The sequence below is a fragment of the Papio anubis genome, chromosome 10, assembly GCF_008728515.1.
Source record: "Papio anubis isolate 15944 chromosome 10, Panubis1.0, whole genome shotgun sequence".
NCBI classification, from domain to species: domain Eukaryota; kingdom Metazoa; phylum Chordata; class Mammalia; order Primates; family Cercopithecidae; genus Papio; species Papio anubis.
Genome location: NC_044985.1, coordinates 38208949 through 38223444, shown reverse-complemented (window position 1 = coordinate 38223444; position 14496 = coordinate 38208949).

Here is a 14496-nt window from a genome sequence, read left to right as displayed (position 1 = left end):
AAGATTTAAAACACTTGACATTATAAAATAGAATTCCAGGTCACAGTAAGTCATTCCTTTAGCCAAAATGATAACTCGAAAGTTTTACACAGGCAAAAACGCTCATTGGTAGAGAGAAGACTTAGCTTTCCAAATAATCTATCTCTTGTCTTTTCCTTCTTTTCCCTGAGTTTATTCAAAAGGCAAACAAAAATCTTTCATTATCCTTTAATATTACATGAAAATCTTGATCAAGAGAGAAAGCCAAATTTCACCTTTGCATAAGTTTATATATGTGCATTATATAGTTTCAAAATAAAATTATTTACATTTTAATTAAAATAAAAGCAGATCTAATTTTTCTTTTTTAGAGTTTAGAATATGTACTTCCACATTTTTTTTTAATATCCCAAACTGAGGAATATGTACTTCCACCTTTTCAGTCAAAACATTGTGTTTTTTAAGGTCATTTGAAAGAACAGTTCTATGTCTGTTTATTTAATCAATTTTATATATTTTATTTATTTATTTGTTTGTTTGTTTTTTGAGACAGAGCGTCACTCTTGTTACCCAGGCTGTAGTGCAATGGCACAATCACGGGTCACTGCAACCTCCACCCCACGGGTTCAAGCGATTCTCCTGCCTCAGCCTCCCGAGTAGCTGGGATTACAGGCATGCACCACCACACCTGGCTAATTTTGTATTTTTAGTAGAGATGGGGTTTCTCCATGTTGGTCAGGCTGGTCTTGAACTCCCAACCTCAGGTGATCCGCCCACCTTGGCTTCCCAAAGTGTTAGGATTACATGCATAAGCCACCACGGCTGGCAAATTTTACATATTTTATACACTATAGAAACTCCTTATATATGAATTTATACTATATTCTTTGAATATGCTATATATGTGGGTATATGTACATGTGTTCATATATATATTTACACATATACAGACTTTTTATATACTGTTTCATTGTAACAGAATACTTTGATTTTTGTTTGCTTTTAATTTGGGTTATTAATTCATGAAGCATATTTACGTGATTCGAAAGTCAAAACTATGAACTAAAATACTTCCAGAGTTTCAAAGTTTGTATTCTCTGTTTCTTATTATTCTCTTTCTACTGAGTAACTATTTTCACTAATTTTTAGATTATCTTTCACTTTTTCTTTTAAAAACAGCATACAATAGAAACTCTTCTTGAATCTATTAGAATTTGATCAGAGAAGCAGAATCACTACAATTAACATTAAGAATTTATTATTGGAACACCCCTTACACAATTGAGAGAGCCGGTTAAGCTATGTGAGCTTGCTACCCTTAGAACTGGAGCTGGGCTTGAAGTCTCTAAAACTAGGAAAGAATGAAGAGGGCAGGAACAAAATGGAACCTGTGAAGATAAACTTGGCATCCATATCTGTCTCTCATTTGAACTGGCAGTAGTATCTCAGCACCTCCAAGCCTCCAACTTTGATGATGTTGATAACCTGCAAAAGAGCTGGAACAAATTGCCAAAACATTAGCTTCTGACATGAGCAGCTTTCAGAAAAGCTGAAGGAGGAGATCCAGGGGCAGTTTGAGAAGCTGCCAACCAAGCTGCTACACTATGCAGATCCACCACAATGTCATAAACGGTGTGAGCTGCAACAGTGTGCGACCCCACACAGGTCTGAGTGTAATCCTGGCAGCTGATTCCAGTTAGACTTTAAATTCCATGCAAATTTCACTTGTGGGAAACCTTAACTTAGAACTGAACATGGAAGAGAATACTGAGAAACTTAGTTCCAACTAACCTGACACTTTACAAAGCCACCACAGTCTATCTTTTGTGAGGTCGTCATCCAATGTATATCCCTCTTTTAATTATACTTAACTCCCAAATAAATACAATGGCAAAATCATGAATCTGCCTAATAGGATTCAACCATACTTTGTATAGCCAAAACTCACTCCCCTTTCCCAAAAGAGGATTCAGAGTTTTTTTAGCCATCTTTGGCTGATGTTTATTCCTCTTCTTATTGAACCATGCTTTCTCAAATGCTAAGATATAATGCTTGTTACTATGAACATATGTTAGATGGTAGAGGTACAGGAGAGAGAATGAAAAAAAATGATTTACATATATATAAGTCAGAAAGAAAATGAGTTACACATGTGTATACACACATATAGGTATTTATATTCATATCAAAATGAGGAAGAAATATTAATGATTATCACTTCTTTTCTACAACTTGAAAAATTGTCATAGCTGATACTTATCATAACCATCTTCCAGTATACATTTTATATCCCCTATGACCTGGGTAAGCACCTTGATGGGTGATGCTTCCTTGCTTGGTAGGGTGACCTAAATCTTTATTTTTGAAGGTATAGTCATTAGAATTGCTGCCTCTATTGAGTCATTATAGTTTCTACTGACTTCAATGACTGGACACGGGAGTTCGAAGCAATACCCTATGGAATATCCTGAATTCAGGAATACTCTTCCTTATCCCTAATGTGTAGCAGTAACCCAATTTTTCATTGATATTCAGGATCAATCAATCCAGCAAATACAATAAATCTCATTTTTGCCTGTCGCTTTCTATTTGATGATTTATTACTGTATGTCCTAGAAGACACATTTCTCCTTTTCTAATCTAAGACTTCTGTACCAGCAGAAGCTAGTGTTACAGACAGCGGAAGCAACTACACATCTGTGGGGTTATAGGGAGATTAGCCACTCTCATTTCCACTCCTTGATTCTCAGACTCATAAGTCCTAAATATGGGAGAAACAGTACCCATAGTCACTTATTCAGAGTCTATACTGCATCCTGAAGACTATACACCCCACCCACAAGGTGTGGCCAACCAACTGGCTCCATAACTGAGTCTTCAAAAGACTAATCCACCCTTCCCACAGGCCAGATATATCAGGGTAAAAAGGAACATGGTAAGACCAATGAATCCCATAAACATGAACCCATTGAAACATTTTCTACTGTGTGAAACATTGTGAAGGAGAATAAAGCATGTTGTAAATGCAAGGATGGTGATATTGGAAGAAGAATTGTGAAAAAGCAATTCCATGTACAGAATTAGTGTCTATTCTAGTGAAAATAAAGTGCACTCTTTGCATGATGAATGTAGTGTAAAGTAATTGACATGGTGGCTGGCAGAAGCTAAATCACTGTTTATAACCTAGTCTTGGAAGTAGCATTTATCACTATTGTTTTAGTTGAGACAGTCAGAAAGTCTCCCATGTTTCAAAGAGAGGGGACATATACTCCACTTATTGAAGGGGAAGTAACTGGGTTCTGAATAACATGTTGAATGTTGGATGAAAAAAATGTTACACAACTCGTGGAAAATGTAATGTGTCATTCTGCGACTTAATGTTTTTATCTAGTAATATGTCTTGGAGATTACTACAGAGTCATATAATCACACATCTTTCTCATTATTTTTATAGCTGAATAATATTCTATTGTGGGATTATATCATAGCTCAATCAGCCTGCTACTTGATGAAGGTCATTTGAATTATTCTACAAAGCAATTTTGCTTTACAAAATTATTTGCTTTACAAATAATGCTGCAACAAGTAGACTTGTTTATAAATTGTTCCTTTTTATTTTTTGTATCTTCAGGGTAAAAATATGCATTTTTAAATATTATATTTTTGCTTTTGTGATTCAGATACAGTTTAAATAATGAAATATTACATTCTTTCCTTGAGATGAGCCCCTTTTCTTCAGAGATTCTTAGATGAATGCATGTGAAATGTAAATTAACATACAATAAGAATCAAACATCTCACATATATTTCAAAATTAAAATACACATCATACAACAAAGAAGCAATCATTAAATAGACAACTGTATTAGAATGTTCATTCTGCAGTATTGTGTGGTGTGTACCCTGATGAGAGCAAATTAATCCTTCTAGCCGCTCAAGCAAATGTATAAAAAAAAGAAAGTCTTGAAAAACACCATTGATTTGTTAGATGCCAGCATGAAATTTTTATGATTACGTGGGATGCTGCTGAAAACAGTGATCCACACTTTTCAGGTCTATTTAAAAACAGAATTGAATTTTGATCCAACTGAGTCTCCGGGGATCTCCTATAACTCACACTCTCACTTCCTAGGTGAGAATGAGGTTTTTCCTATGATTCAAGTTAAAAACTGATTCAGTCTGTCTAATCTAGGTTCACACGGGCCAATTCTGTTAAAAATATCATTTATATAAGATAATTCAGCTAACTAAAACTTATGATTTTTCCTTGCTTTTTTTTACACTCCTAGTCACCCCATGGTGTTGTCATATAAGAAGTTTACAATACTTTACAAGTAGAGAATTCTTAAGTTGATATGAAAATAAGCTGAATATAAAATTTTAGAGCGATTGAAAATTCAAACATTACTAGGGAAAAAGAAATGGCTATTGAGAAAAGATAGAGTCTTAGAGGATAAGACACTGTAGGAGTCCAAACTGTAAAGGATCAGTGTGCATGAAAGAAAGACATATTCTTCTAGGTGCAAGATAGTTAAGACAGAGTGGTTACTAAACCTAACGTTGTTCCTACCCAAATTTGACTCTCCATTACTCTTGTTGCATCAGAGATTTCTGCTAAAAGATAAATACAGGGCCAGGGGCAGTGGTTCACACCTGTAATCCCAGCACTTTGGGAGGCCAAGGCGGGCAGATAGCGAGATTAGGAGATCCAGACAATCCTGACTAACACGGTGAAACCCCGTCTCTACTAACAATACAAAAAAATTAGCCGGGCGTGGTGGCAGGCACCTGTAGTCCCAGCTACTCGGGAGACTGAGGTGGGAGAACAGCGTGAATCCGGGAGGCGGGGCTTGCAGTGAGCTGAGATTGCGCCACTGCACTCCAGTCTGGGTGACAGGGCGAGAATCCCTCTCAAAAAAAAAAAAGAAAAAGAAAAGATAAATACAGATGAATTTAAAATGATGAGACTATTCTATGTGGATTTTACCTTCTCAGTCTCCCCTGTTTAGAATTATTTTCTTGCTCTCTCTCCTTACGTGGTCCCCAGGTTTTGTTCTTAGCTTTCTAAGTTTCTCACTCTATATCGGTGTTTTGAAAGATATCTTGACTTCTACTTATAGTAAGAAATCTATCTTATATTATGATCCAGAGCACACAGCTATATAACTAAATGAAAGTTTTAAAAAACAATATTTTCCCATTACATTCAATATACATCGATATTTTATCTGCTGTTCAACTCTAAGTACTGTGTTCTATGTCATTGAAAAAACACAAATACTGCCCTTTACCTTGTAAGTTAATATTCTGTCTCATTTTACACAATGGTTTAAAGCTCTTATTGAACATGAGTAATTTTCAAGTCTAAAACTCCATGCTAGATCTCATTCTTGAAGTATAGATGAGCATGTACATTATTTATTAGTTATTTCTCTCTGGTTGTCTTATATGTGTCACAAATCCAACCAACCTAGGATTAAAATCTTTACCTCCTCTGTTGTCTAGCTTGATGAATAGAACCAACATCCACCTAGTCACTGAAAATAAGAACTTGGGAGTTGTGCTACAGGAAGGACAACAAAGGCATCGTAATGTGTTTTGATTACAAGTAATGGAAATCTCAGCTCAAACTGCTTTAAACAATATGGATATTTATTGGTGTACCACAGTTGGCTTAGTCCTAGCTTACCCTTTTTTTTTCTCCCAGCTTATTCTTAAGAGCAAGAAACTTTATTTCCCAGAAGCCTCTGGAAAAGCTCTCTTGGCATCTCATTGGCCTGAATGGCATCACATGCCCACTTCTAAACCAACCTCTTTGTTTGTGGAAGTGACAGGGGCTGATGGGCTTAGGCCCAAGCTCTTGGACAATCCCTCTGCAAAGAAGATGAGTGATATTTTATGAATATCCATTGAAGTTGCCCTAGATGATCCCTTTTCCTAAAGAACGTAAAATATAAAAGTGGCTGGCTGAAAAGAAACAGGAGATCTGGAAGGAAGAGAAAATTATGAAATGGTATCTAGTTATGCAGCCACAATGCCATTTTCACATGATAAGTGTGTTCCTTCTCCCTCCTCATGCCATGGCAACTGTGGTTAATTCATCACTTTCCTAATATGTACTCACATAGCCATAAAATGAGTCTGAACTGAGCACTCCAAGCAGGCACTTTGAATTCATCAGTTATTACTCTGTGTTGAAATCTATTTAGTATTCCTACCCTAGATTCTTCTTTCTAGTTTATCCTCATCACCTATTAAGCCGCACAATTTCATCTCTGTCTGACATAACTCAAAAATCGTTCCTAAAGCCACAGCTCTATTTCAAGGTCTCATTCTTTCTAACCTAAACGATTATGAAAGTCTCAAGCCCTCAAACCTGTGCTTCCTTCTGATTTTAAAGAGCAATTTCCAACATCCTAATATAATTATATCACCAGCATGCTTCTAATTCTTCAATGACACTCCATTACCTATGGAAAAAAGTCCCAGGCCCTTATCTGGCATACAAAGCTGTCCCCGACAGCTTATTTCTTGCTTATTTCTTATTTCTGTCTACCTCCATGTGAGCCAGTTTATGGTATAGCAAACTTCATACAGTTCCTTAACCACATCATCATGATTCATAACTTTATGCCTTGCATCTCTTGCTGCTTCTGCTCAGAAAGTTCTCCCTCCTTGCTTACTAACTTCTGACACATCTTAGTGTTCACTACAATATGTGTTCTTCGCTGCAGCAGGTTAATAAACCTAATTTTGGTTGACTATGGGTATGCTTCTGGTAGTCTCTGGGCACTGTTCTTTATCAATGTAGAGCAATGCTTCATGTGACAGCACACATGGATAATTAGAATATGGTTTATAAGGCATGCTGGGCAAAGTAGGATGCTGCTTGCACACCATCTGTCAGCAGGTGGTGTCACCGGTCTTCCAAAGATTGAAGGATATCAACATCTCAGCATAACTAACACAATATTTGGTTTGAGAGGTTCTAGTAAGGGATTTAGGGTGCATGATGACAAAGTGGAAAAAGAAAAGTATTTTTGTCAAGAAACCAATATACAACTGGGTAGGTGTTCCGTTCTATTCTACTCACCAATCCCTTGTTCTCTATTAATGTATTTCTTGGATCCAACAAATGGTTTTCTCCTAGAATGAGGAGTGAAAAGGACAGCTTTCTTCATCTTAACACTTTCCCAGAGAAGCTTCTCCACTGCAAAATATTATAGTGTTTCTTATTTTGACATGACTTGCCCATCTATTAGTAGACTCTTGTCCATGTGGGAGTTGAAACTGCATAGGTGAGAGTTAGGTGGAGTGGGAAGAAAGACATTTAAAAATAATATCATCTCCCTCTTATGTCTCTTTATAGGGAGTTCTTATTGCAGATCATTAGTATTTCTATCAAGGGGGTGGGCAGTAGGGGAGAGTATTAAGAAGAAAAATAAACTCTGAATATAATGCAATATTTATGATTTTAGAAGAAAAGGGAGCGTGGTGTGAGAAGGCTAGAAATGTATCAAGTGTAGAAACATGAATAAGAATGGCGCAAAGTGAAGGTGCTGAAAGTTACTCCAAGAATCCCTTTAGACTCTTATTTTTGTGGGTCAACCTTAAAGGAAGGCATAAGCCCCAAATGTTATGAGTTGAATTGTGTCCTCAAAAATGTGTATTGAGGTTCTAACCTCCAGTACCTCAGGAGGTAACATTATTTGGAAAGAAGGAAAGAAGGTCTTTATAGGAGTAATCAAGTTAAAATGAAGTCATTAGTGTGGACTCTAATCCACTATGACTGATATCCTCATAAAAGGGGTAATTTGGATGCACAGACGGACAGACACAGAGGGAAGATGATGTGATGACATCACAGAGAGGAGACGGCCACATGACTAGAATGATACATTCACACAAGTCAAGGAATGCCAAGAACTGCCGGCAAATGCCAAAAGCTAAAAGAGGCATAGGATTCTCCCCTAGAATCATCAGGGAGAGCCTAGCCCTGTTGACACTTTGATTTCAGACATCTAGCCTCTAGAACTGTGAGAGCGTTAACTTCTGTTGTTGTAAGCCTCCTTGTTTTTATTACTCTGTTACAACAACCCTAGGAAATTAATACACAGAGAAAGCATCATGAAGGCAGCTTGAGAGTGAACAGTAGCCTTGGAAAACAGCAGGATTGGACCACCTCCATTAGAAAATCTTCACAGCAAGCACCACTGTTCTTCTTCATGCCTTCTGCTCTGCCTTTAGCAAATAACAACAGCTCCTTGAAGCCTTACTCTCACAAGTCAGGGGTTTAGCTGAAAACAGAATTCAGTTATCTAACTCTGAGCTCTATGCCTCTGCCATGAAAACTAGGGGAGTTTAGCAGGATATTTTTAGCTTGCTTCCAAGCCAGTAAGATGCCTATTTATCGTGTTTTAAAAAAGAATACTCCACATACACACATACAGGCACACATACACACACACACACACACAACCACACGTATACACAATAATGGATGAGTGATTTTGACAGGTTTTCCTTTAAAAGGAGTTAAGAATGTTTTATAGCTTATAACTTCTTTAATTGATTTTAGGCCTACATTTTATTACTATTAGCAATCTTGATTTTAAATATTTACTCGAAACATCAGCCACAAAAACACTAGCTTATTGCTTTTTTGTATCTGAGGGATTATCTTTGAGATTTTCCATTCTTGCTATCACAAAATTACTTCTGTTTTATCTTTTAAACACTGACCCAATGCCACTCCTTCTTGAAGACATTCTACCAAATGATATTACACTATTCCAATGTTGCATATAGTCCATTATACTAAATAAAATTACAGTTAAGTTAATATATTTTCAAATGGCACATCAAGATAGGCACAGGTGTTGATGATGTCGATGTTTGTTTCTAATGTCATTATTTTACCATCTTAACTCATAAGTTCCCAAAAAAGTAGGGTCTCAGTCTATTCAAATCATGCATAGAAAATGTAGCCTTAGTCTCTGGAATATAGGTACTTACAAGTAATTTTGATTATGATGAATATATTCAATGAATTTTAATCAAATGCAAAGTAATTAACTTTTTCTTTTCAAATATAGGTCCCACTATCCCTCTGATTCAATCATATCCTTTGTCAGTCATTGCTAAAATGCATTTCTAGCTTTGTCCTGCCTCTACAAAGACTTTTTTCACATGCTACCATTTGAAAACTTATTTTATGAGAGTTAGAAATATATCGGCTTTCTTGGCCAAGGCAATCCTTTAACAGACAGGTAAGGTCTGTAGGGGGAATAATAGTGCATAGTCACTGTACCATAGATGCTATTTAATAAGCACACTTTCACACTTCAACACATTACACTTGAAAAGTAACTTATATAATCTGTATTTTTTTTTCCTGTATTAAAACTTAAAAAATAACCTCAATTGAGAAGGACTGTGTCACTAGGCCTACTTATTTTTCTACTATAATAAAGTATTAAAAATTAAGGCCCCTCACTTCCAAAAAAGCCACAGCCAGTTAGCTTAAACTCTAGGTATATTAGTGGTGTGTGAAGATTTCACTTGAGCATATAAGGTCTGCTAGACATGTTCTTTTACTGTGGCATGTTGGAAATAACACTGACATCAGGAAATTAATTTCCATTGAGCATCCCCTTGACTCATGCACAATTAGACTCTCTGCATAGATTACAATTGTACAAGACATCTATGATGACCTTTTTATTATTTACATTTTTCAAGCGATGAAACCTGTTCAACTAGCTTAAATAATTGATTACCCAGTACACTTTCATCTGTGTGTGCTTAAACTCAACCTTGAACCAGTTTAAGCAAGGGAGGAGTTTTTTGAAAAACTAAACAAAAGAAAGGATGAGGGCAGAACTGCACTGCATTTAGTTCTAGGGACCTAAACTTTAATTCTCTCTTTTTTTTCTTTCAATTTCTCTTTGTGAGTAGGAAACCTCACATGCTTGAGTTTGGGACATAGTCTTTTTTCTTTAATTCACCATGAGAGGAAATGGGAAGATTATCCTCCAGTTCCAAATAAGACACTTATAAAGCAGAAAAAAACAGAAATCTAATTAGCCCCCTTCTATCACAGGTCCATCTCTGGAGCAATCACTAGAGTCAGAGGGGCAAAGGGGTCCATGATTGGCTTATTCCTGATCATGTGTTCCCAGAAGGAAGGAGGTGGAGACGGGTGCAATGGTTAGCACATGAAAACCATAGCTTTCAAGAACTTTCTCATTGCTAGAATTGTCAGTTAGGTCCTGATTCATCCATTTCAAGCCTGCCCTTTCTAATACACCTTGTTATTATAAAACATATTTGCTATAAATGTGGAGGTTTTAGGTTACCATTGAATTAAACCACACTTTGAAGGAATATTACAGGCATTCTCTTTTGACTGTCAGACTTGAACCTAGAAGTGAGACTTCTTATTTTGGAAGAATAAATAGTGGATGTAATAGGCAGGAAGTCACAAAATGAGTCAACATCATAACAAATGTATGCGCCTTTCTATCTGTCTACCCATCTGATCTCCACCTTAATATCCAAGCAGCAATCTGATTACAGAGCGCCAGTCAGAAATGAGATTTATCTAATTGCTGTTGGCCCAAGAGCTTTAATTTGAAAAAGATTTGTTTCAAACCATATTCTCTAATCACAAAACATAGCATGTAAGCATAAGGATACAGGTTAATATATCCTGCTTGGTTTCAATGCACTCAGATTAGCTGATGATCATCTTTTATAAGCTATGCATGTTATTTTAGTCAGGATAACATTTCTTCACTAAGATTTATGGTAATTTCATTTTTTAAAAAAGATCTCACTTTTCTATTTATTTCCCATTAAACCCAATTCCTTTTGCCTCAGATCTTGGCAAATTCCCAGAGAATACCAAAAGTACATCACCTTCCTAAACTTGCATCTGGTTGGCATATAGGTGGAGAGAGATGTTGGCACTGAGGAGGGAAAATGGGGTTGAAATATTCTGCCTGAGTAGGGAATGAAGAAAGCTCTTTTGCCTGACTGGCTCCCTTATTCTATTTGAAGGTTACAATGTGATTAGTTAATTTGAATTTAACTGTTAAAATGCAAATAGATTGTTGTCTTCATCTTTCTTTAATTCTTACATGTTGACGTTAGATAACTAATCACATAATAACCAATATTTGACGTTTAATCATAATGCACATCACAACAACCACAACAAATCCTCATATCCTGCATTGTCATCACTAACTTGCATGGAAATTGTTTCTATACTGAGCTTTGTGGCAATATTCAGATTATTAAAAATTAAGAATTTCTTTCCTTATAAAAGAATGTACCTGGGTGATGAAATAATCTGTACAACAAAGCCCCATGACACAAGTTTACCTATGTAACAAACTTGCACAAGTACCCCTGAACTTTAAATGTAAGTTAAAATACATAAATAAATACAAATTAAAAAGAGAATCCAGAGTTTGACTTGAACCCAATAAGAGTTTTGAAAGCATGAACTTTACCTAAGATGTACTATTCATCTGTTGGCAAATGTTTCTGACTTAGCGATTTTCTCTATAAATAGGTTAAACATTTAAAAAAAAAAATAGAAAATATGCTAATAAAGCATTATGTGAAAAATAAATAGTTCTAATTTTGAGTCCTTGAGAATAATTAAGGATAAAAATATCAACTAGTTCAATGCCATGGGCAACTTCAGCTCTTAAAGTCAAAAGTAAGTTACGTCATGACTCATGTACTGGCACATGTACATTAATTTGAGTTCTGCTGCTACTTGCATCTTTGGAAAACAAAGCAGCGATAAGTCAAACAGCATTGGAAATCCTTTCAAAATATTTTTCTATAAAGCACAGCTTTAAGGATCAACATAGCTTATCATAAACAAAGTTTTGGATGTCAGTATGGTAGCTACTGAAGAACGGTTAAAACTGTTTGCATTCTGGGCTTACTTCTGTAAATCTAAGGTGCTACTTTTGAGAAAAGCTGATTTCAAGAGCTTCTTACATAAATATCTGAAGTTCCAAAATGTATCTGCTATAGGGTTCTGTCTCCTCCACTGACTTGCAGGCCTAGAGGGACAAAACACAGGGTGTTTAGTCTGCTTATGATGCAAAACAGAAGCCAATTTCTATTCATGATGGGAAAATAAGGGAAAAGAAAAACAAAATGCCTGGACATTTCTTATTCATTAAAAGCAGTTTTTGTGTCAGTTATTCTTCTACATGGAAGAATTACAATGAACATAGAAGACTGAAGTAAACTTATGTAGCTAATATTTGGTGCAAGAGGCAGTTTACCTGAATCATTGCTAACCCTCAAAAAAGCCCTTCAAGGTGGGCCTGCGGTGGGCACTGGCATTGATATGGACAAGTACAACTGTCAGCTTAGATGGTATGTGGCCCATGTGAGATGACAACCTTAGTTACCTAGCTTCAAAATCCATACTCTTCCTACTGTACTCTAACCACAGGATAAAAAGGTCAGATTCTATTTCAAGGTAAATAAAACTGACCTGAGCAGTTACCTTAGCAAACGTGGCTCTTCTCCTACTTGATTGTTACTGAAAGAAATCTCTGTTAGATCTAAGCAGCTCTCTTCAGAGCCTGGTCCTGCAGTGCAGTTAAAAAGAACCTGTACTCCCACCTCTTGCCAATCGTGATAGGATAGTTAGCACCTCATGGATCTGTCCATAGTATATGAACGATAAGAGAATGTCATATTTAGTGTACAGCTAACACCACCTAAGATTTTGACAAACATCAGAGAGAGAAATCCATCTCCGCACCTATCGCCAGAGACTTGGGCACATAAATGGTGACCCTAATAAAAGACACAGGAGGGAGAATGTAATTTTCAGTCTTTTATTTTAACTTGGAATCTATAAATTTATACTATACATTTCCTTTATATGTATCCTTAGGAATGTCTAAGTACATAGTTTTCAGAAATAAGCCTTAGAAAGATATTACAATAAATTTGTACAAATAGTCTACCGCAACTTTTTTTGTTTTTATGATCACATCTCCAGCTGCCTTGTCATGCTAACATTCCATTATTCTATCCCCCAAAACCATGCTTCTGTTAGATAAAAAAATGCTCATCCGGATGATACAAAATATAATTAGCCTAATAGTTGTATGATTATGGAATTGTCTCAAGTTCCAAATGCATCCATTCCCTTAAAAATTAATAGCCTTGCAATGAAGATAAATGACATAATCCTATTAGTAGGAGGACATTAAAAAGTGTAGTGGAGGGGCCGGGCGCGGTGGCTCAAGCCTGTAATCCCAGCACTTTGGGAGGCTGAGACGGGTGGATCACGAGGTCAGGAGATCGAGACCATCCTGGCTAACATGGTGAAACCCCATCTCTACTAAAAAAAAAAAAATACAAAAAACTAGCCGGGCGAGGTGGCGGGCGCCTGTATTCCCAGCTGCTCGGGAGGCTGAGGCAGGAGAATGGCATAAACTCGGGAGGCGGAGCTTGCAGTGAGCTGAGATCCGGCCACTGCACTCCAGCCTGGGCGATAGAGCAAGGCTCCGCCTCAAAAAAAAAAAAAAAAAAAAAAAAAAAAGTGTAAACTGTATCAATATAAAGAACAAGAAAAATGTTAAAGTTCTCTCTTTGCCTCCAACCCTTTTCCCACCAACTCCCAAGTCCCTTGCATGGAATACAATGCACCAATAGAATGGAAGGATGGAAATTCATTTGATACTCAACAGATGTGTATTGGGTGCCTAGAATGTGCCAGGTATTATTTTAGATACTTGCATTGTATCACAATGAAATCCAGATTCCTGTTTTGCGGTACCTTTTATTCAAGGGGCAAGGGTGCTTGGTAGGGGTGAGGAGTAGAGAGAAAGAGGCACTGAACAACTAAGCATTAAAAATGATAAGTAAATTAGGCTACAGTATGACAAAGAGCAGATAGGGGATCTCATGGAGAATTTAGTTGTGATCAAAGCTATTGAGTTCCCATGTAGATATCTAAGAACAAGTATTCCGGTAGAGGCCCTAAACCAAGGACATGCCTGGCTTGTTCAGATCAACAGCAAGGACAGAGTGTTTGGGATGAAGCGAATAAGGGGAAACATTGTGTGGTAGGAAGTCAGAGAGTTAATAGGGGCCAGATCAGCATGCAGTGTGTTTGGCTCTTATAAGGACATAGCCTTTTACTTTATGCAAAACAGGAAGGCACTGGATGATTTTGAGCAGAAGAGAGACATATCTGGGTTACATTTTATAGCATTATTCTGGCTCTCTTTTAAACTATTTTTTTAAATATAAATTTAAGGCTCTCTTTGAGACAGACTATGGAGGAGGCAAGTGTGCAAGCAACTGGGAAACCAGTCAGGAGACTCCAGCTATAGGTTGGTTGGTGGTTCAGACCAGGATGGAAATAGTTGAGGTGTAAAGTAGTGGTCAGATTCAGCAAACACTGTCAAGGTGGGATCAAGGAGATTTTCTAATAGAGAGATTTCAAGGATACCAAGATTATTG